This window comes from Amblyomma mixtum, chromosome 3 (assembly GCF_055824585.1).
Source record: "Amblyomma mixtum isolate Tamu chromosome 3, ASM5582458v1, whole genome shotgun sequence".
In the NCBI taxonomy this organism is placed as follows: domain Eukaryota; kingdom Metazoa; phylum Arthropoda; class Arachnida; order Ixodida; family Ixodidae; genus Amblyomma; species Amblyomma mixtum.
In genome coordinates, this window is record NC_143014.1 from 252,331,676 (window position 1) to 252,354,770 (window position 23,095).

The 23,095-nt window shown below is 47.2% G+C and overlaps 1 long non-coding RNA gene across 2 annotated transcripts; it reads left to right on the top strand.

Moving 5' to 3' along the window:
* The first annotated feature begins 17,966 nt into the window (after positions 1 to 17,966).
* LOC149354361 (uncharacterized) lies at positions 17,967 to 21,357 on the top strand. 2 transcript variants are annotated; one of them, XR_016291315.1, is made up of 8 exons: positions 17,967 to 18,234; positions 19,140 to 19,196; positions 20,379 to 20,534; positions 20,597 to 20,658; positions 20,848 to 20,909; positions 20,974 to 21,048; positions 21,113 to 21,169; positions 21,303 to 21,357. It is a non-coding gene; the product is annotated as an uncharacterized LOC149354361 (long non-coding RNA). The 2 variants fall into 2 exon arrangements; XR_016291314.1 differs by having other exon boundaries at positions 20,848 to 21,048.
* The last annotated feature ends 1,738 nt before the right edge of the window (positions 21,358 to 23,095 follow it).

The window sequence follows — 23,095 nt, forward strand, 5'->3', positions numbered from 1 at the left end:
CTCCTGACACAAGAATGTGGGTAGCACAGCCGTCTTTGCCACGGTGTCAGTGCTTACAGTGATATTAAACTTCCATTGAAACGGTCTTAAGGTAGCAGTCCCTGAGATTGCCGTAGTCTTTGCTAAGTAACATAAAACCACGCTGTCCTGCGCTTCGCCTGGTACTCAGAATAACAGTTGCCTGGACATAAACCTGCTAACCATTCATCTGCACACTGAGGTGGGCGTAGCAGAAGAGGACGACGGGCAAAGGCCACAGGACAGTGGGGCGAGGCACATTACGGTAGCGGTCGACCTCTCTGGTCGGGTATATGCTGGACGAAAACCGGGACAAGCAACTTGGAAACCTGCGCAGACGGAACACAGGCTCAGACGAAGAGGCGCGCGCAACGTTGCTCTTTGCATGTTGACGTGGTCTGTCCTAGAGGACACTGCAAGTGCGGGCACAGCTGGCACCCTACTATGCGCAACCAATGAAATGCGAACAAGAAAACTAGAAATGCTACCGCAAAAACACAAGCAATTCCTCCGACAGAAAAAATACAAACGAGATTGATTAACACATCTGAAGGGCATACTTCCCGCCCTCAAAATGATATCAACCTACGCTAGTACTGATCTTCTCCCGACTATGATCTCGTTTTCCTGTTCATGTCATAATTGCATTGTTCGTATTTCACTAGTTGCTGATAATGAAAGTCATCAGCACAAAGACGCGAGAACATCAGTTCTGTCATCCTTCCCCTGCCTTCACAGTCAGCTACATCTCCAACCGAAATTTCATTCAAAACATTAAGCGCGCCCGTAAGACCAGCTTTCTTGCTCCAAAAAATAGCTGCCAAAATAAATCGGCAAGCAGTGCAAGTCATGATTGAGGATATAGCACGCCCCTGCTTTGGAACATTACAAATGAGAAAATTCAATGCTGCAACATAGCAGGCATTATACGTATATACTGGCAAACTTTGTGCAGTGTAATTGACATTTGAGGGGAATCATGAATAAACTTCAAATTATAATCAAGATAACCGAGACCGTTTACTCCGACCACAAGGGGTAGCCCCGCACCCAGGAAAAGGATGAGCAGCAGTATACGCAGGTGAGAAGGATGAAGTTGCATACCCCGGTCCTAATATGCTATAGAGTGAGCAGTTGTTTCAGGGTGGAAAACATTGTGCCTAGCAAGCAACAATCTTATTTTGAAACACCTTGATCAAACACACAAGACAGACAGGATGTGTTGTGAAAGTCGAAGAGAAGAAAACTGTTGCATTTTTTTTTTTCTGGTGGAAGGTGTGGCACCAATACTTCCACGATAATGTCGCGCTATAAAAAATTCTTCTCAGGGATGAGAGAACCAAGAAACGCGCCTCAAAAATCGCATGACACCACACCAAACAAATCTTCCATGTCTAATTTGCCCCCCTTTGCAATAGACAGGACAGGATAACTGCAGATGAACGAACAGCAGCATGGCAGGCTCATTTTTTAGAACGGCATTAAGATAAGATCCTCCATATGAAAATCAAGAAAAAAAGATAAGTTTTCTTTTGCTCGTCTGCATGTATATCGCGTATCGTGTTCCCTTACTCCAGTGACGCTAATGGGTGGGACCAATCAAAACAGCCTATTTGAGCACGTCGCGAAACATTCAGGAGAAGCCCTGCCAATACAACGCCCTGGGAGGAACGTGTGGAGGAAATCACGTGGATTTTCTCAATAGGGAGGCCATCTGGTCCGAGCGCAGCTTAGCAACGGCGTCATAGTTGCTATTTACAAACAGGGCGGCAGCAGCAGTCTGCGCCGTAACATTAGAGCTGCGGCGTAGGCGTTCTTTCATTAACTACTTGAGCGTCTGTTCTTGGTCGTGCTCACAGGTTGACGTCGACAACGTTTACTACTGTGGTTATGTTGACAAAAAATAATCCAATGGAGTCATTAGGTGCAATAAATTGACCTTCAGTAGTGGCGATTGCAAGTAAACAGAGGTACTATGCAGTGACATTACAGGCTAGTATTTCGCCAAGCTTAGAAAATTAGTGCCTAGAGCTGCATGTAGCTCTGTACGTTAAACATGAAACACACGCTGAATAGTGCACAACGCTGTGAAACATACTGGAGCAACTCAGTGCGCCTAAACTTCTACGAGGAGTCTGAAAAACTAGGGTCATATATATTATGCACTAAACTAGACCTGTGGATGTGAAACATGCTATGTTGCCATGCTACAAAGGGTGGATTTATGGGTAATTCTTAAGGAGTGGGGTAGTGCGGCTGTCTTATTTGGAACATTTATTTCTTGGACTTTTTTTGTTGAGCAAAAAGGGTACAGCACGGTTTTCCTATGTAAAAATTCAGGCTATGCGAGGAGGGCGACACCCCCACCCGATACATTCTCTCCTGCCGATCTACTGTAGGCACTTCGGCCCTCTCTCGGCGCTCCCTTTCACATACGGCGATGGAAGTGGAGGCTCATGGGCCTCCCTTGGAACCCGGCGGGTCGGCAGCGGCCGCCCAGAGGAAGCGTCTCTACCATCTCAGTGACGCAAGTAGCCAGGCTACCGAGGTGTACTCGGCGGCCAGTGAAGACTCTTCGACGGACGACGGGTTCGTACCAGTCCTCAGCAAGAAGGCCAAGCGAAGACTTCGCCGACGTGAGGAGTCGTCCTCATCAAGCACGTCTACAGTCATCAAGACGCGAGGTCCCCCGACGCATACCATCTTGTTTGTGCCTGAAACGCCAACCGGAAACCTCAACCACCTGAACAGGCAAGCCACGTCTATGTTCCTTGAGGGCCTCGTGCCTGGGTGGATTAAAGACGTGCGAGTCAACCCTTACAAGAACATTATCGCCATTGATGTCACGGAGCGCAGCGCACTAGTCTGTCCGCCGTTACCAAACTCGGCGACATCAGCGTACGCTCCCATGTCCTCCAAGACAGCGGCACTACAGCAGGCGTCATTTACAACGTCGACATTTCCATCGCTGACGCTGATTTGCCTATTTTAATCAAGCCAGCGTCCAACAGCATCTCTATAATGGCAGTTCAGCGCCTTGGAAGATCCCAGTGCATCAAGCTCACATTCCAGGGCGACTGCATACCGTCGTATGTGAAAGTTGGGCATTTTCGCCACCCAGTCCGACCTTTCGTGCCCAAGCCACTGCAATGTAGAAAGTGCATGAAGATCGGACACGTGAGTGGCGTCTGCAAGAACAACATTGTGTGCTCTAGATGCTCTGATGCACATTGCGGCGACGTTTGCCGCGCGACTACCCTGAAGTGTGCCAACTGCCGTGGCCCTCACGATTCCTCTTCGAAAGACTGCCCACGCCTCAAGAATGAACGAGCAGTGTTGAAACAAATGGTTCGAGACCATTCCACGCACAGAGAGGCCGCTGCTAAGGTGCGACGACGTCGGTCGCGTCGTCGAAGGTCCTCTAAGAAAGCCGTCACTTTTGACAGAGAGGTCTCTAGCACTGCTGCATATTGTCCTCCTCCTCCGCCTGCCGTATTACACCAAGGGAGCCCGACAGTTGATGAGGCCGGACTTGCTGCATCGGCCGTTACCTGGCCGTCACTCCCGAAACCTCCCACATCCACTGGGTCAGGAAAGTCAATGCCATCTCCAAGTTCGGCGCCTACTGTTGATCCGGAGAAAGGCCAAGATCTCAGCCATGGCCAAGAACTACAGGTTATGGCAATGCTGAAGTCCATCCTGAGTGCCATCCGCGCTGTGCTGGCAGGCCTGCGTACGCCAGCGGCACAGAATGCGCTGCAAGTACTAGACGCGCTAACACCAGTCCTAGCGGCGTTACAGTAGCAGGAACAATGGCTCCCCCAGCATTAACATTTCAAAAGCAGCTGAGGCAAGCCTCTATTTTTCAATGGAATGCCCGCGGACTTCAGCCCCGAATTTCAGATATTCGGCAGTATGTTTACGTAAACAATTTCCCCATCCTTATCATTTGTGAGCGTAATGTGCCGAAGATATTGCGACTGTCAGGTTACGAGGCGTTTGCATCTCCCACGCACCGAGGGAACAGTAAAGTCATCATCTACATTCGGCGTGAACTTACATATGTGCTTCATCCAGTTCCCCCTAATAACGACAACCAGTACGTTTGTCTAACAGTGAAGAGGCGTAATCTCACGTTTACGCTTGTGGGTGCGTATTTGTCTCCATCAAGTCGATTTGACGCCGCACGACTGAGTGACCTGATCGCGCTTACACCCGGCCCTTGGATCGTCATGGGTGACTTTAACGCTCACCACACCATGTGGGGAGGCGTTAGAATGAACATTAGGGGACGGAAACTTGTGTCCTTCGCTTCTGACCATGATCTTCAGTGTTTAAATGACGGCTCCCCAACTTATATTCGAGGGACAACTTACAGCAGCTGCCTTGACTTGGCGTTCATTTCTCGATGCCTTATCAGCGATGTACGGTGGTTTTCGGATATTGAAACCCGCGGCAGTGACCATATCCCTACATATCTGACCATTACTGGCCTTTCCACATGCACCTCTGCCACACGCATGCGACGCATCGATTGGTCAGTGTTTCAAGCACTTATGGAAGATGCATCAAGAGAAGGTTCATCCGCAAGTTTTGAAAGGAAAGTTAAGGAGGCCATGGAGAACGCGACACGGTTATTCACCCCAATTAAAAAGTACACGGAATTCGATATGGAATTGCAGCGCCTGCGATCACTGCGGCGTAGGGCCGAGCGTAGGTACCGACGCACAAAGTCGAGCCTTGACCTCAGAGATGCGAGGCACATGCAAAAGAAAATTCAGCGCAGAATTCAAGCAGTACAGGCACAACGTTGGAGGTCATTCTGTGAAACGCTTGATCCACGGAAACCGTTGTCACGCATCTGGAATGTAGTTCGTGGCCTTCGAACATCCCCACACCAGCTGCACCCTTTCAAGTCTCACTCTTCCAACGACGTGGCGAGGTCGAGGTAGCTGAGGATTTCTGCGCTAGGGTAGCAGGACCATCTTCCCCATCTGCGACGCTGCATTGCAGCGATGTTCCTGCTTCTCGGGATTCTCGGATGGACCTTCCCTTCTCCGTGGAGGAACTTGATTCTGCGCTGGCTTGTTACAGACGATCATCATCGCCGGGACCCGACGGTGTGCCATACACTGCACTTGCAAACCTTGGACTAGAAGCTAGGCGTGTACTTCTGGAGCATTACAACAAATCTTGGAATGAGGGCACAGTCCCAGACGATTGGAAGTCCAGTCGTCTAGTTCCGCTCCTGAAACCAGGGAAATCGCCTTTTGACCTGACATCATACCGTCCAATTGCGCTGGCTAGTTGTGTTGGCAAAGTACTGGAAAGGATGGTACTTACACGCATTGAGTGGTACCTGGAGCGCTACCGCATATATCCGGATATAATGTCCGGGTTTCGACGTGGACGCTCTTCAATCGACAGCGTGGTCGACCTAGTGTCATCCGTTCAGCGCCAAAAACATTTGAAGCGCTTGACCGCGGCGTTGTTCCTGGATGTAAAGGGCGCATACGACAATGTAACCCACCAGGCTATTTTGGACGCTCTGGAAACTGCCGAGCTTGGTGGCCGCGTATTCTGCTGGATACGTAGTTATTTATCCAACAGATCTCTCTTTGTGCAGACAGAGGAAGGCCCAACATCTTCTCATTTCACTTCCCGTGGAGTCCCGCAGGGTGGAGTGCTCAGCCCAACGCTGTTCAACCTTACACTTGTCGGGCTTGTCGATATACTACCACAGTCGGCGCAACTCTCAATATATGCGGATGACATCTGTATCTGGGCATCTGGAGTTACGCGCCCACAAGTTCGAGCGAGACTTCAAAAGGCGTCAAGTATTCTTGCTGCCTACCTTCGCCAGCAAGGCCTACAGATTTCAACCGAAAAGTGCTCGCTGGTTGCCTTTACACGAAAGAACATGTCTCCTTATACCGTATGCATAAACGGCACAGCAATACCCTACGTAAAGAGCCATCGGTTTCTGGGAGTAATCATCGACCGAAATCTATCATGGACCCCTCATATCTCATACATGAAAAAGAGACTGACAGCGATTTCTCACGTTCTCGCCTTTCTTGGGGGAAAGTCGTGGGGAGCGTCGGTGCGGTCGATGATGCAGCTCTACAACGCCTTATTCATGGGATTTCTTCGCTACAGCCTCCCTGTACTTGGAAATATTCGAAAAACAAACATACGAAGTCTGCAGAGCGCTCAAGCTCAAGCTCTCCGGACTTGCCTAGGATTGCCAAAATGTGCCTCTACGGCCGCATCTGTACTTATCGCCCAGGAGCATCCAATCCCTACCTACTTAACAGTTGACACACTGAGGGCACATTTCCGGCACATTTCCCGGGTTCCCTCTCACCATCTTGCCAGTCTTCCTATTACCAGGCCGCGCACATCGTTTACAGACGTCATTGACGCACATCCCGCCATTCTGCCGTCCCAGTTTACACCTGCCTCTAGACCGTCCTCGCCACTTTGGAGCCTGCATAATCCCCGTGTGCTTCTTTCGATACCTGGCATCAGGAAGAAGATAGACTTATCGTCGACAGAACTACAACAAGTCACCCTTGAATATTTACATGAGCACCATGCAAACCGGGTGCACGTTTACACCGACGGCTCAGTGAACCCTATATCTTCTTCTGGCTCCGTCGTCATACCCGCAAGCACTACAGAAATTAGAGTTAGGACAGATCACCGCACTTCTTCGACGGGTGCAGAACTCACCGCTCTTCGTGTCGCCATTGAATGCATCAGTCAGCAGCGCCCTCAGCGGTGGTCTATTTTCACCGATTCGAAAGCTGCCCTCCAAGGCTTACAAGCTGCTCTTCGCCGTGGAGCCCATGAACAACTGGTCGCAGAAATTCGACAGCTACATCACTCTGCCATCAACAAAGGGCATGACATTATCTACCAATGGCCACCGGGGCACAGCGGCATAGCAGGTAATCACCGCGCGGATGAGGTCGCGCGAACTGCGCACGACGACGGCGATTTTGTATCGATCCCCATTTCGAGATCGGATGCAGCGAGCAGGCTTCGCGCACTTGCGCGGGACATCACGCTTGCCGCGTGGAATTCCGGCCAATTTTGCAATTCCCGTTTACAATCTTTGGACCCAGACCTGAAGCTCCGGCTACCATCAGGCCTACCACGACGAGAAGAAACTTTGCTGTGTCGCCTCTGGCTTGGTGTAGCGTTCTCCAATCACTACTCATTCTTAATCGGTATGGCTGATAGTCCTGCATGTTCCATCTGCGGGCAAGACGAGACCATAACCCACATTCTTTGTGACTGCCCTGCCTACACCACCCAAAGGCAGTCTCTCAGCCGTGCGCTGGAGCGCCTAGATACACGCCCTTTCACGGAAATGAAGATTCTCGGCCCCTGGCCGCGGCGGTCGTCGGCGGAGAAGGCCTGCAAGGCACTGCTCCGCTTCTTGAGAACTTCTGGCCTGCACGATAGGCTGTGACTTTAACGAACAGTGACGTTTTATAGTGTCTTCAATTTTCTGTTACTCTCCTTTCTCTTTCTTTTTTTTTATCCCCTCACCCCCTTCCCCCCGTGTAGGGTAGCAAACCGATTATTATTTCGGTTAACCTCCCTGCCTTTCCTCTTCTATATCCTCCTCCTCCTCGGCCCTCTCAATTTCTGTAACCTCTCTGAGTGGCTCTTGGAGTTGTGAATCAAAAGTAATTGGTGCGGACACCATTATGAACGCATTATGACACTAAAATTTGCAGTCAGGGTCAAGAACTCAACTTTTTAGTATATTTTCCCATCCTCACTGCTGTATCAGAGAACATTCGTGGCAGGGCCAGCCACACAAAAACATGCTATGAAGATAATTATTATTCAAGCCCAGAACCGAAATACCGCAGGATTTTTCTAGTCCTCACTGCTGCAGGAGACGCACTGTTGACACAACCAGCTGTCCAAACATACGAAATGGAGGTGGATTACAACATTCAACAACAAGAGCAGCATCAACAGGCAGGTTGAACACTAAGCTTGGATGTGAACATGCATGGCAGCATTGTTCACGACTCAGCCGAAAGCAGAAGCGTGCACAAACATTCAGCATAAAACTCAGAGGGTTGTGCTATCCGCCAGTGTGTGCAATTCACCTGTGGACGGTATGTGGGCCACATTTATGCGAACATACGACCCGACATTCGACACCAAAAACCTTGCTCAGGATCTCATGCATGAAGCTCTAAATTCATTCTAGCAAAGAAAGATTTTTTTTTACAACCTGATGAGCACATTTGAAACCTGTCCAATCAAAAATCTTTATGCTCTCAAATACAGTGTTGCAGAGGGCCATTTAAATATAAGCCTCGTGTCAGCAAGCTGGACACGGAAATCTTCCAGGGTAGCCATGTACTATAGTTTTTCAGGAAGCATAAGTTTAAGGGCAGTACTTTATACTGCATTAAGGTGGGATAGTTTGTTCGGAAGCATCATGAAATGCACAGGACGATCCAAGACACATAAAAGGAAGGAAAGTTCTATTTCAGTGGGGCCATTTGTGAGAGTTCGTATCAAAAAATAGAGAGAACACAGACAGGCATGCTTTTCAAAACGTATGCTAGATATGGTTTTCTCCTGCCATTATTTGCCAGCAGCTGTGTATACACAATTTCACTGATCTAAAATTTTGTGCACTGCACCTCGTCCAGTGAAATTAACCTTCTAGCCCTTAGATTGACACGAGACCACGATGAACCGGATGCAAGTATACCACTATATTTTGCGAAGTGCAACCTGCAAGGAATCCAGGGACACGCACGCGCCTCCACCGTCGCAAAACGGCGCAGACAAAAGCGGCGAAAGACACTGCGTACCATGGAGGGCTACGGGAATGTGTGAAAGCGGAAGTTCCTTCCTGCGCTTCCGCTTACCGCAGCTGCGATCAGTGCCTTGAGCGAATGCTATTTGATTATGCTCATGCAAGTCCTGTCTGTTTCGTTCGAATAAGACAGCGGGGATTATGTGGAGATGACGCGGCAAAGAGCAGTAACTGGAAGCAGACGAATGTCTTGTGCGAATATTTACGAGGTCTCCCGTACATAAACAACGGCCACAAAATCAAGCCCCATTCGCACCTGGGTCTCTTTAGTCTAGTTCCTTCGCTGGGTTTCAAAGGCGCGTGCGGAGAAAAGTAAACAAGAGCGCGCCCAGACAACATGGAGCCGGGCTCGTTTCCGGCTGCAAATAAAGTCGCGTGGCGGCCTCTATTTTAATTTTTCCTTCCTCCATGACCTTCACAGAAAGCCAGGGGACGGCCTCTCCTCTAAACATAGAGGAATTAAAGAACTAAGGAAAGGCAGTTACGTCACGTGCTTTGAAGCCGCTCCCCTCCCCCCCCCTCTTGGCTGCTGTCTCGGCGCCCATGCGCATGTGCAGCAGGCAAAGCAGCAGATGACGCCGCTGCGCCCAGTGTTACTATTGGCAGCACCGTTGGCGAAAGACTTCCATAAGTCCACGCTTTCCTTGCAAAAGCACGACATCCGGCACACTTCTTGGCGTGCAGCAGGGATAGCGAGCGCCTCTCCTGAGCTTTCCTTCCTTCATGACTCTAAGTTTTCCTTCCTCCATGGATGAGGGAAAATTTAGAGGGGAGAAATCATGTGACATTTTTGGAAGCCCGAAAAGAGCTTGGTGCCATGTTGTCGTGGCGCGCACAGACTGCAGTGCGAGTAGCGGTCGGTTTCTTTGTGGCCACTGTTCATGTCAGGAAGACCTCAGAAATATTTGTGCGAGACATTCGGCTCCTACCAATTATTGCCCTTTGCCTTGTCGTCTCCACGTCATCCCCACTCTCTTTCTCGAAAGAAACAGTCCGGCCTTGCATGGTAACAATCAAGTAGCATTCGGTAAAGGCACTTATAGACCAGAATTTTGAGCCTCTCCAGGGCGCGGCCATTTTGCACCGACTGGCGCGCCGCGGTGCGGGCGTTTCTTTGGGGACTGCGGGGCTGCGGCAGTTCCGCGGCGGCGCCTGCATACATTGTCGAGCATACTTCCGCTGCGTGGCTGTGTTGCAGGAAGTATTTACGTTATCAAAGCGACAACACTGACGCCTTTTAATGACATTTAGTTTGACATTCAGGTTAATTGTGCCGGCACTTAGAACGCGCTCGTGCTGATATCGAATTCCGTCTTGGTGCTCCACCGCAAATAAACTTTTGTTCAATATCAAGCATTAGGTGTGCGCCTAGCATGCAGTTCCAATTCCCATGCACTCTTATTCCTTCCTGCCGGCCAGACATAAAGCCCCCACCCCTTCCACAAACAGGGCTTTCTTGTCGCCGCGCCAGTTTATCAACAAATTACCGCTGTGAGCCCACTGAGTCGCAGCGCCTACAGAAAAGAATTTGGTCATGGTTTATGCAACCTGGTGCATAAAAATGTACTTTCGCTTAATTTATCAAAGCTTGAATAGATATGAGCAGCTAATCCAGCTTTCACTAATTCTGAGGTGCGAAGTCGCGTTATTTTATTCAGGAGCTCTCGCCGAGTGTGAGAGCGTTGCGTAGCCGTTTGGCTGAGTGTGAAAATGTAATGAAATCGCGCATAGTATTTTCCTATGAATAAAGTAGATACCGCACCGCTGCGGTGGCTCAGTGGTTACGGCTCTCGGCTCTGGCCCAAAAGACGCGAGTTCGATCCCGGCCGCGGCGGCCGAATTTCGATGGAGGTGAAATTCTAGAGGCCCGTGTACTGTGCTATGTCATCATCATCATCATCAGCCTGACTACGCCCACTGCAGGGCAAAGGCCTCTCCCATGTCTCTCCAATTAACCCTGTCCTGCGCCAGCCGATGCGTGCACTGACATGGCCTGCGCCTGTGCGATGTCAGTGCACGTTAAAGAACCCCAGGTGGTCGAAATTTCCGGAGCCCTTCACTACGGCGTCCCTCATAGCCTGAGTCGCTTTGGGACGTAAAACCTTAATAAACCAAACCAAACTAGTGTAGATACCAACAGCAGAAAGATATATAGATAAACCTTTACCCCCCAGATCCCTCTGACATGCGTGCGGAAAAAGCAGCTGAAATCGGTAGCGGTCGTGCTTACAATCCTGTGCATGAAATGTGTTCAATGAGAACAAGAGCAAGTTCAGCGCGAGGATGCCGAACACGTACTTGTGATCGAAAACGCGCGCTCCGTCGGGACAACCTTTAGTCTGCAGCTCGCCTATCCAGTTACTATTCCACTGAGTCAAATCAATAGATCTACATTCTGATGCATAAAATTATCATAGATGATATCGAACGTAAAAGGCGACAACAAACGACAAGACAGCGCAGAAATTTGCTTAGAAGTGACGGTTTCCAGTCCGTACACTACCTGGTCGATTACCCTCGGATGTCACGTTAACGAGTAACTGCGCACAAGATAACCGCAGTACTGTCTAGAAGAGGGAAAATGTGAGTAGTGACGCACAGCACACACCCTCATACGTTAGCTGATGGAGCACAACAACGGCAGAAGCGAGCACGTAAACATGCGTTTTACGCGCGGCGCCGGCGCAACCCGCAGTCCCTCGGGCCGCGCGCGCCGACAGATGGCGACTGGTGTCGAGAGTAGGAGCGCGCCCGCAGCCTGCGTGTGAGGGTAAAAAAATCTGGTCTATAGCAACCGCTGTAAACCTTGGAAGGAACATTCACTTTCAGTTATTGCTGTGGCCACCATGGTACACACTGTCTTTCGTTGCTTTTGCTTGCGTTGTTTTGCGAGGGCGCCCTTAGGGTCCTTGCAGGCTGCACTTGGCGAAATATACTGGCATATTGCATCCAGTTCGTCGTAGACGAGGGTTAATCGCCAGGATAGAAGGTTAATTTCGCCAGCAGAATTGAAGGGTGAAAAATGTTAGTTCAGTGAAATTGCGTATAAATGCACAGCTGCTGCCACAGGCGAATGCATGGGCGTATGTGAATATCGAGAATTGGGCCTAGACTAAATTGTTTATTGTTGTATATTTAATTAATTACTTTGTTGCACTTTATTGTGATCAATATTTAAAACATAACTACTTTAAAACGTAACTTCTATTTTTTCGTGAGTTTCATTGTGTTCGCAATTTCTCAAAGCGCGATTGAGCTGTCCACAGACCCAGGGAGCTAGTTATGCACACTTCCTTTCATCAAAATTGTCGGAGTCTAGAACGTTGCCAACGCCAGCGCCAATGAACACAATGAACACCGACGGCCTAAGCGTCAGTGCCGCGTTTACATCAGGAGTTTTTAGAAAGGCTAGCTGAATAGTAAATTTTTTTCACCCGCCGCGGTGGCTCAGTGGTGAAGGTGCTCGTCTACAGAGCCTGAGAATCCAGGTTCGAACCCGACCGTGGCGGCCGCGTTTCGATGGAGGCAGAACGCAAAAGTCGCCCTTGTGCTGTGTGACGTCAGAGCACGCTAAAGATCCCCAGGTGGTCGAAATTATTCCGGAGACTACGGCACCTCTTTCTCTCCTTCACTCCCACCTTCCTTCCTTTATGGCGCGGCTCAGGTGTCCACCGAGATATGAGAGACAGATACTGTGCCATTTCCTTCCCTAAAGACCAATTTTCCAATTTTCCACGCAAGTTTGCGAAAGAAACGCCAGCAGGCTAATTTACACTAGCGCCTTACCTCTGAACTGCAACAGGAGCAGGGAGCACCTCCTCGTAAAGCAGACACGGGGCGAAGAACAGCCGCCACGGCAGGTTGTCCCTGGCCCATGGCAGCAGCTGCTCGAAGTCCAGGATTCCAAAGACAGTGTTAAGTGATTTCCTCGATCAAGGCGCCTCGCTGACCTCTATCTGGAACCTTCCTCTCGCAGCAATCTCCAGTGGAAGATTCCAGAGGAGCCAGCGCACGAATGTTCGGCGTCTTCGAGATTGCGCGAGCTTCGCCAGTGTTGTTGTTGTAGCCTTTGACAGAATGGCACATACCCACACTGGGGGATCGGCCAAGAATCTGGAGGTAAAGGTTGGTACTCACCTGTCCGCAGTAAAGGCAAAAGGAAAACACACGGGAGAGGAAAACCGGGGGAGTCTACCACAAGAAGGGCAGGGAGAGGATGAAAAATAAAAATAAATAAATAAATAAAATATTATATATATATAAAAATTATAATAATAACAATTATAAATAATAATAATAATCATATATATATATATATATATATATATATATATATATATATATATATATATGATGCGAAATTGAGAAACGCTTCGTTTATTGGGAGTCGACGTTTCAGACAGAGCCTGTCCTATTTCAAGACTGAAGTTACATGGTTCTTGCTTCTCTTCTTAAAGGGTCTTCATCTGAACAGGTGTTCGGCACATGAGCCAAATGCATCGTCGGCTTGTTCTGGCTCATGTGCCGAACACCTGTACAGACGAAGACCCTTCAAGAAGAGAAGCAAGAACCATGCAACCCCAGTCCTGAAAAAGGACGGGCTCCGTCCGAAACGTCGACTCCCAATAAACGTTTACTTAAAAGAAGCGTTTCTCAATTTCGCATCCTATTTAAACTAGCAACCAAGTACGTTTATCTTATTGTGTTATACATGGTTCTTGCTTCTCTTCCTAAAGGGTCCCCATCTGTACAGGTGCTCGACACATGAGCCAAAACAAGCCGACGCTGCAGAAGGAAGAACAGCTCAGGGAAGAGAAAAAAAGAAAAAATTAACAAAAATACACAAACGGGACAGGGTGCGGGGAGGGTAAATGTCGTCGCCCGCCACCCACGTATGCGGTCGCGGGGAGAAAAGAAAAAAAGGAAAAAAGGGGGGAGAAAAAAAAAAGAAGAGCGGGAGGGGAGAATGGACAGAGAACTGAGTCCTAACACAGTGGACAGCTAGCAAAGTGTATGGAGACAAACAGTGGCCGACGCACAGCATAGATTTGAGATGCACTTAAATGTTGTCCACCCAAACGAGTAAACAAGATACAATGGAGCAAAAGGGCGGGAGAAAAAAAAAAGGACTTCCGCCATGTGCAACTTCTTTGGCAGGATGAGTCAAGGTGGGCAGAGTGGAATTTAACGAGACACACGTGGAGTGTACCTGCACACAGCCACAGAGGCAACAAAAAAAGGAAAAGAAAAGGCCGGAAACGGAGGCGACTTTGGGGAAGAATCGTCGCGTGGGGCCACTATGAATGGCGGGGGTGCTTAGGTTCTTTGACGGCGCCGCTCTCGTCAAGATGGTCGAACGGGGGAAGGTAAGAACGCGGTGTGCGATGAGGCCATCGGTGTAAGCGTATGGGAGAAAGCTTGCGAGGCCTGTCAGGCCGGCACTCCAAGGTCAGTACTGGATTTGAGGGGGCGTATTGAAGACAAAGCGCCCAGGTTCTCATTAATGCCTTGGGCAATTGTTCCAAACTTATAAATAAAGTACGACTCGCGTTGCTCCCGTTCCCGGGTGTTGTTGAACCCACCCTGTAAGACTGTTAATTTAAGTGCTTCAAATGGGTGTTTTTTGTCATTAATGTGTTTTGACAAGGGGAGGTTAGGTAGAGATAGGGCATGAGCGCGGTGGTTATTAAAGCGAAATCGTAGAGGGTTAACCGTCTGCCCAATGTACTGCATACTGCACACACCACATTCTAGGAGGTAGATAACGTTGGAGGAGTCACAATTAAAGTCGCATTGATTTTCCATTTAAAGCCTGAGGCTGTGCTTATCGCACAGCTGGTTGTTTGCATATGTTTGCAGACGTGGCATCTACTTTTGGCGCAGGGTCGGCAACCCAACCCAAGGTGGTTATGTGTTTTTGAGTGTACGAGTATGTTTTGAATGTTTTTCGGTCGTCTGTAGACTACGTGAGGGGGAGTAGTGAAAATTTTTGCGAGGCGCTCGCTTTGTTGGAGAATGTTGAAATGTTTTTTAAGGATTTTGTTTACTTTGGGGGGATTACCTGTGTAGGTGAGTACCAAGTTTGCCCGGTGATCTCTTTCTTCGCTGCGTCGACGTCCATCTAGTATTTCATCTCGGTTGAGTTTAGATGCCCTTTCAATTGCATCGTCGACAATGGCGGGGGGATATCTTTGCTTGGTGAGGACTTCTCGCATGCGATTGGAATTTCTCTCGAAGTCTTGATCTTGTGAACAGATTCTTTTAAATCGGTGTGCCTGAGAGTATGGGATACTTGTTTTGGAGTGGCGAGGATGACAACTTTGAAAGTGTAAGTATTGTTGACGGTCCGTCGGTTTTCTATATACGCTGGTGTTAAGTGAGCCTTCCGTTACCGAAATCTCGACATCTAGGAAGTTAATTGAGGTGTGAGAGTACGCGTGAGTGAACGATATGTTGGGGTGGACAAGGTTGAATTGTTCAATAAAATGTAGGAGTTCTTGCTCTGTGTCAGTCCAAATTAGAAAAATGTCATCCAAATAGCGTTTGTATAGGATGGGCTTGATGAGAGAATCTTGCAAGAATTTAGATTCAATACTATGCATGAAGACGTTGGCGTAGGCGGGGGCCATCCTTGTACCCATGGCTGTGCCATTAATTTGTAAGTAGTGTTGATCGTTGAATTCAAAGTTGTTGTATTCGAGTACGATTTTCGCAAGTATTTCTAGAACACATGTGGCAGGAGACTCCTCTTTTCTATCTTGTCTGTACGCTTCGGTCAGAGATCTGATGCCGTCGGAAAGGAATATTAGTGTAGAGTGAGATTACATCTAATGTTACCAGAAAGGCACCTTCCGGAAGTTTAAGGCCCGCTATTTCGCGAAGGAAATGGTTTGTGTCTCGTATGTAGGATGGGTGTGTTGTTGGAATATGCCTGATTAATGTGTCAATGTAACTGGAAATCGGTTCTGTAATCGTGCCAATGCCAGATACTATAGGGCGGCCAGGATTATCCTTTTTGTGGATTTTCGTTAGTAAGTAAAATCGGCCTGGCGACGGGTGTGGTGCGATGAGGGCTTTAGATAACCTTAGGGTTATGTCCCCTTTTTGCGCAAGCTGATCCAGAGTCTCTGCTATATATTGTTGGTATTGTGGAGTTGGGTCTTTTTCAAGAAGCTGGTAGAAGCAAGTGTTAGAGAGTTGTCTCAAGCCTTCCTCAATGTATGCTTCACTATCCATTACTACTATACCGCCTACTTTATCTGCTGGCTTTATGGTTACATCTGTCCGTCTGCTGAGAGCCTTCAATGCGTCCCGTTCTTTTTTGGACAGGTTCGGTCTCCCTGGAGTGTGGCTTTTGTAAGCATGAATTATGTCGTTCTGGACCGCATTAATATACATATCCAAGTGTTTGTCTCTTCCCATGTTAGGAGTCCAGTGTTGGTTTGTAACGCAGAATTCTCTGCTGTCTGCACTAAGTTGGGGCCTATCACAAAAGTATTCTTTCAGTCGCAACATTCGTGCAAAATTGTCCAAATCTTTTAAAACTGAGAATTCATTGTATTTGCTTGTGGTGGGGCAGAACGTAAGACCTCGAGAAAGAACTGATTTCTCGTCAATTGTTAGGGCGCTGGATGATAGATTAATAATGCTATCCTGGAAACCGGACCCAGAGCTTGTAGCAACGGGTTTATCATTAAAGGGTCAGCCTACTGAATTTTATCGACCATATTTTCTTTGCGGCAACCGATAGCTCTTTACTCAAATTACCGTTTAGCCAGCTGTGGTGCCAAGGAGTGCGGTAGAACATTTTAAAATAGGATTTATTAATGTGGGGCCGGAGCACATCTGTATGAGATGGTAGTCTCGTCTGGCAACCATCTGGAGGTCCGCCGCGCGGCGACAAACATGGCGGCGCCCGTCGAAGCCGGACCTCTCGCTTCGGACTGAATTCTCGTTGTTGCTGCCTTTTTCAGTGCATTCACTGGCCATAAATGGGGCGCCTGTCTTTCGCTTCGTCTCATCTCGCCTATAAGAAAACATATAAGAGATAAATTTGCTTTATTTTAATAATTACAGTGACGATTCTGCCGCTCCTAGGCTTAAGTGGAGAGTCGGTTTGTTTACAGCAATGGTTCCCGTCCTGACGACCAGATGGCGCCACTATAGGCTGAGTTTATTTTTGCTTCTCTGCTAGCATACGCGGAACTAAAAGTGGGAATGTGCCTGCGTTTTGCGTACGTGTAACTATAAATATTCATGTGATTTACAGAAAAAGCGAGCGGTACGCCTTCTACAGTTTACTAGAACAAAACGTGCGTTTCTCTGACATTGCGGCATAAAAATGGTACGTAGTATATTCACTTATGCTTCTACAAAAAAAGACTACCACTTTCTTGAACAAAATGAACGTTTGGGGTCGCCACCATGCTTTTTTACGCGACTTTTAGAGCCGAAATAAAATATAAATTCCTGCCTAAACCGGGCGCAGACCCCTCGTTATTGATGTTATAGGGTGCCAACTACCAGAATATGCCATTATTTACCCACTCAACCACGGATATCCGTAGTACGTACGATTAAGATCCGAATCTCCAGTGCCAGGTGGGGATGTCCGTAGGGCATGCCTACGGACGTCCATATCCGGACATACGCATCGGAGATTCGGAGTATGTCCAAAGGACGTTCGTTATCGGATAGCTGGCGGATATCCGCGGACGGACGTCCGACGGGTATCCGTGAATATGCCTGTAGGGATCTGAACTTACATCACATACATATTTTGTTTTTCCTCATACAAAAATTAAAAGAAATTCTATTTGCAAACGACAAATTCAGCCGATGAAATTTTTATACCGGCAATTAGTTGCATATTCGGATTAATCAATTAACATCACTCGAATATGGTGCTGATATGAAAGAACCTGAATTAAACTAATTGCGGGACTTTCTGCGATCAATGCCCTTTTCTCTTCCAGCATTCCGCCGAGGTAACCGAGGCATGCTGCCTTCCATGAAAACTAAACTCCTACCAGAAGCCGCGGAAAAACGACAGGCCTTAAAGTCGATCCAATCCAATCCGTGAGCCACCAGTTCCGTCGCGGGCGGCGCGGTGCCCAACAGCACGATCTTTGCGTAGTTTTTCGTGGCATCGTGCTTCTTCCAACCTTTATTTTTGCTGCAGTATGCGGTTTGTTTGTTCTGCGGTTGCTTGGCTGTGCTATAAATGTGATCAATCACCTATGCGCTCGTCAAGACCTTCTTCTGGACCCGAAGCTGTCGTGAAATAGCCCCGACGTCGTACTGCACCCGACTCTTTGTTGCCTCGGATGAAAGAAGCGGCGTGTTATAACTTGCAAGTAAGTGCTTGAAGATTACTTTGATGATGTTGCCGTGGGATGAGCAAAGTGCTGTGGAAGTTACAAGTACGATGCGATAGCTGCCGCAAACGTGTTTGCCCGCGTTCGCGAGCCTGTCGCGAAGCTCCGCATCGCGCCTCTCTCGTTCTACACTACGAAAAAAATTGAGACGAGGTGTACACGTGCATGGTGTGAATCTTGAGGCAGTTTTACGTAAGTTCTTAATAGCAATAAAACAGAACGCACGAAAAGGATAATGTCGGGGCTGTGTGTGTTTTGCAGTGATTCGCGACTGATTTCTTATTTTCTTACTGTCTTTGTGGTGTGTATGTGGCCCGCGTGCGGAATGTATTGGTGCCTAAGTTATGCCATGCCATGGAAAGTGCAGGTAGGTTGAAAATAATGTAAAATTCGTCTACCTTCACAGCTTATCGACTTGTGTCAACATTAGGCTTGTCAAATGGATGTTTCCAGCCATCTACAGCACAGTAATTTGCGCTGTGCAGTAGCATTGTTTTGAAAACTGAAGTATTCTGTTAAATTTCCGAACTTCAGCCACATGTTATTCACCTATTATCGCTGCGTACTAACTGCAATGAGGCTATGCAGTGCATTGGTGTAGCTTTGTCAAATATAAGGCTCAGTGCTGAGCAAGGTAGCAGGTCCATATATGGCACACCTAGAGATACATATCCCTGGATTGTGAGCAGACCTCTCTTCCTTACTCCTGTGGAGCTGTGGATCATCAGATTTGTTGTTAGTGCCGGCTGGGTGCTTCATCAGCGAACCTTGTGAGCGGGCTTGTTTCAACAAAGGCCATGTTTTGCTGCATCATGACGTCTACGTTATGTTGACAAAGTGCAGTACAGGTTGCTCTCTCATATTTTGTTTCCTTGGCCATGCAGTATGGATGTGACTGACCTATGACCTATGTTACCTGAGAGTACAGCAGCAGCTTACAGGTAAGTTTGAACTACGGTGCAAATTTCTTCCTTTCATATGATTGATACTTTCTTTTTCTTTGCTCTGTGCAGTAGAGGGCATCTGGCTATAGTGCAGTGTACTTGTACAGTGGTGGATAAAAGTTTTCGGGATGCGAGTTCTTGGAAAAAAATTCTGTACTGTGCTGTTAGCCAGAGCAGTTTAATGAGGGGAGATAGATGTTCGAACTTATTCAACAAGTTTCAGCTGACTGCCTAGTGAGGCAATGTAAAAATAAATATTTTTCTGAAAATCCACGTCCCACAAACTTTTCTCTACTGAGCCTTGTGTTAACCACTAAGTCATCAGGTAGTTCTCAGACGTCGTAGTTATTTCCTTAACGTGAAATCCCAGGTGGCTCGCATGTATCTCCGTGAAATCCCAGGTGGCTCGCATGTATCTCCGTGAAATGTAATTAACCGCCACATCATGAAAACCAGTCGATGGCATTGGCTGGAGGGCTTTTGTTGAGGGGCATTCGCTGCTGCATTCTTGAATTGCATCCTACTATAGTGCCAAAAGTTCATATTAGATGAAGGGAACATACCAGCCTCTGTTATGTTCCACTACTTCTTCACAAGCTTCTTAATGAAATGTTCTTGCTTAATGCGTGCAAAGCTGTTAAACTGTCTATTTTCAAATTCTTCCAGCCCTAACACTCCTGACTGTAAATTGTCCCACGCCGATTTTCTTTGTGCCTTTACAAGTCTTTTTTTTTTTTAACTTCATAGCCTGTTTGAAAATTTATCTTCATTATTACTATTTCAGTAATATGCAGGGAAACATAAATGTAGTGTTATCTTTTCTCATGCAACCGGTGGGAAAAGAATTGCGTGCTCTCGTGTTTTGTGTCTTTTTTTTCAGACCTTTGCAACCCGAAGGTAACATACCTCTGCAAGCCGTGGTTGGCACGGTGACATTGTAGATTATTAGCTTGATTTTGTTGTGTGTGCTATATGCATTGTACACTCTTGTGCACCTCTTATCTCATCATAGAGTTGCATTACTATGTGGCAGCAAGGCTGGAGAAACTATGGGTCAAAATTATGCAATTCTCTTGATATTGTCTTTCATTAATGTTTTTACTTACAGTATCTCGCACTTAAATATTTGCTTAACCTTTCAGTAAAAGTATTCTATTTGTGTTTTGGTTTGTTTTTCAGAGCATCCCTTTTTGGAATACCAAGTTCAACCATGAGAGTACTGCCTGCACGCAGTAACCTTTCCTATTGCATGAAACTTCTGCCGGTATGACGTGAATAGCCTGTTGTGCTACTGTTCTGCTTTAGCAGGTTGCAATACAGAGCAGCAGTCTACATGTAAGTTCGTAGTGTTAAAATTTCCAACTCCACAAATGCATTTTTCACTTTTTCCTTTGCAGTGTGTCTGTGGATGGCTCGTGAAATTGATTGTTGCAAATGTGCCACATCGTAGTGTGAACAGGTATGTATTAGTTGCAGTGTAAGTGCATGTTGCTCACTCTCACAGCCTGTCCACTTGTTCCCTCAGTATTGCTGCACGGACGTGGCCAGCCCATTCAGAGCAACTACGTAATAGTTTGCACTACAAAGCAGCAGTCTACATGTAAGTTCGAAGTATGTTGAAATTAATTTTTCATCTTTTTCTTTGCAGCGTGTATGTGGACAGCTCGTGCAATTGATTGTTGCAAATGTGCCACATCGTAGTGTCAACAGGTATGTATTAGTTGCAGTGCAAGTGCATGTTGCCCACTCGCAACCTGTCCACTTGTTCCCTCAGGGTTGCTGCACGGACGTCACCAGCCCATTCAGAGCAACCGTGTTGTAGCTTGCGCTACAGAGCATTGGTCTACATGTAAGTTCGAAGTGTGTTGAAATTATCAGCTCTCCTCATGCACTCTTCATCTTTTCCTTTGCAGCACATGTGTGGACGGTTCATGCAATTGATGGTTGCGAATGTGTGACATAGTCAGCAGGTATGTTATAGCTATAGTATTTTTATTATGATCTTCAGTGGCAGTATCTTGAATTGCAAAAATCATGTACCCTTTCAGTGACAGTGTTTTTGCATTTTTGTTTGTTTTCTTGGGGAAAACTTTTTTACAACAGATTCAACATGAGAATACAACCTGCATACAGTAACCCGTCCTATTGCATCGGACCTGTTCCAGCGTCAAGCATGAAGAATGCCTCTTGAAGGTTGAAAGCATGCATTAATGCCTTTAATAAAATTGTTTGATTTTACGACAACTTGCTTTGTGTTTGGTTGCTTCCTATAAATATATGCGTACGATGAGGCCTGTGCCTGATATAGAACACTTTGTGGGCTTGTATATAAACTCATTTAGTATATGACAGTTATATTAGTGGCTGCAGTCACCAAGGCCTGCAAAATGCCAATGTCCTCTTTAGATCCGCGGCGGATATCCGTATCGGATGTCCGTGGGAGATCTTTTTAGTTATAAATGTACCTCCGTCGGACGTCCCTCGGAGATCCGTCGGAGGTCGGCGGATCTCCCACGGATATCCGTACATCCGTTAAGGGACGTACATCGTACGTCCGCTGGACGTACGGTGGTTGATTGGGTATACACTCATCTCGGTGAGTAGACTGACCCTTTAATGGCTGCTCCCGTTCCAGAGCGTTCTGCTTGTGTTGTCGGTATTAATGTCGTTTGTGTCGTTGCGTTGAATTTGTTGTTGGGGCTTGCCGTAACAATGGGGTGATTATTAGTAGCTACCTCCGTTTCGGATTCTTCGTGTTCAGCTGGGTTTGTCCACGCGAGGTGTGGAATCCCGTCCCTAATGAATTTTTTGCGTTTTATTTCGCGTACCTCGCGGGTTCTCTTTTCCTCAAAGAGCGTAAGTTCGGTGGCCTCAGGCGCGGTTAGGGGAATGTGTTGACGAGCACGACTCTCTTCTTTTTTCAGAGCCCCCAAGACCCTCTCAAAATGGCCAATCGTAACTCCAAGCAAATCCAAAGAGGCAGATTCTAGCACACGATTCCAATTATCCTTTTCCTCATCACACAGGTTACCCATTGATGCTGTTAGTGAAATTTGTAAACCTTTTGGTGCGATTTTGGATTGCATATAAATCTTTAGGCTATGGATATGGAGTTCGTGCCTTATTCGTTTATCCACGATTTTTCTCAACTTTAAAAATTTGGAATTATTTGAGGAGGGCTGTCGGTAGGGTGATAAAGAGAGAGTCGGCGTACTCACGCGGCCTGATTGTCAGTGTTGACGAACGCGTTGTGCGGAACCACATCGCTTTCGGAGATCGTAGCGAGACAGAGGGGTGCTTGGGATTTCCGGTCTCGAGCTGGTGTCGGTATCGGTCTCGAGCTGGTGTATATATATATATATATATATATATATATATATATATATATGTATATATATATATATATATATATATATATATATATATATATATATATATATATATATATATATATATATATATATAGGAGTTTGGATTGGAGAGAGAGTGAGAGAGAGAAAAGAGAGATTCATTCGAAAAATAATGAAGCATAAAAAGAAAATTCTGAAAGCTTTAGCAAGGCAGTCGATGAGATTCCAGCAAGAAATTTTGAACAGCGTCACAAACAGACCTGTGGCTGAACCCAAGCGTGGTGGCACCAAATGATAGCAAGTGTGGGCTGCTCAAACTAAGGCGAAGTTGCTGTAAGGGCAACTCCAGCAGTCTTCTTCTCAAAGAGGTGAAACGACGACAATGGAGCCAAAAATGATCGATAGATTCAGGCTCACGGCAAAATGCAGAGAGGGGAGATAACGCCAAACCAGATCTGCGCACACAGAAATTTACAGGAGGGATGCGGCAGCGCAACCTCGTCAGAGATACTTCTAGCTGCCGAGATGGACAAATTTTTCCTGCTC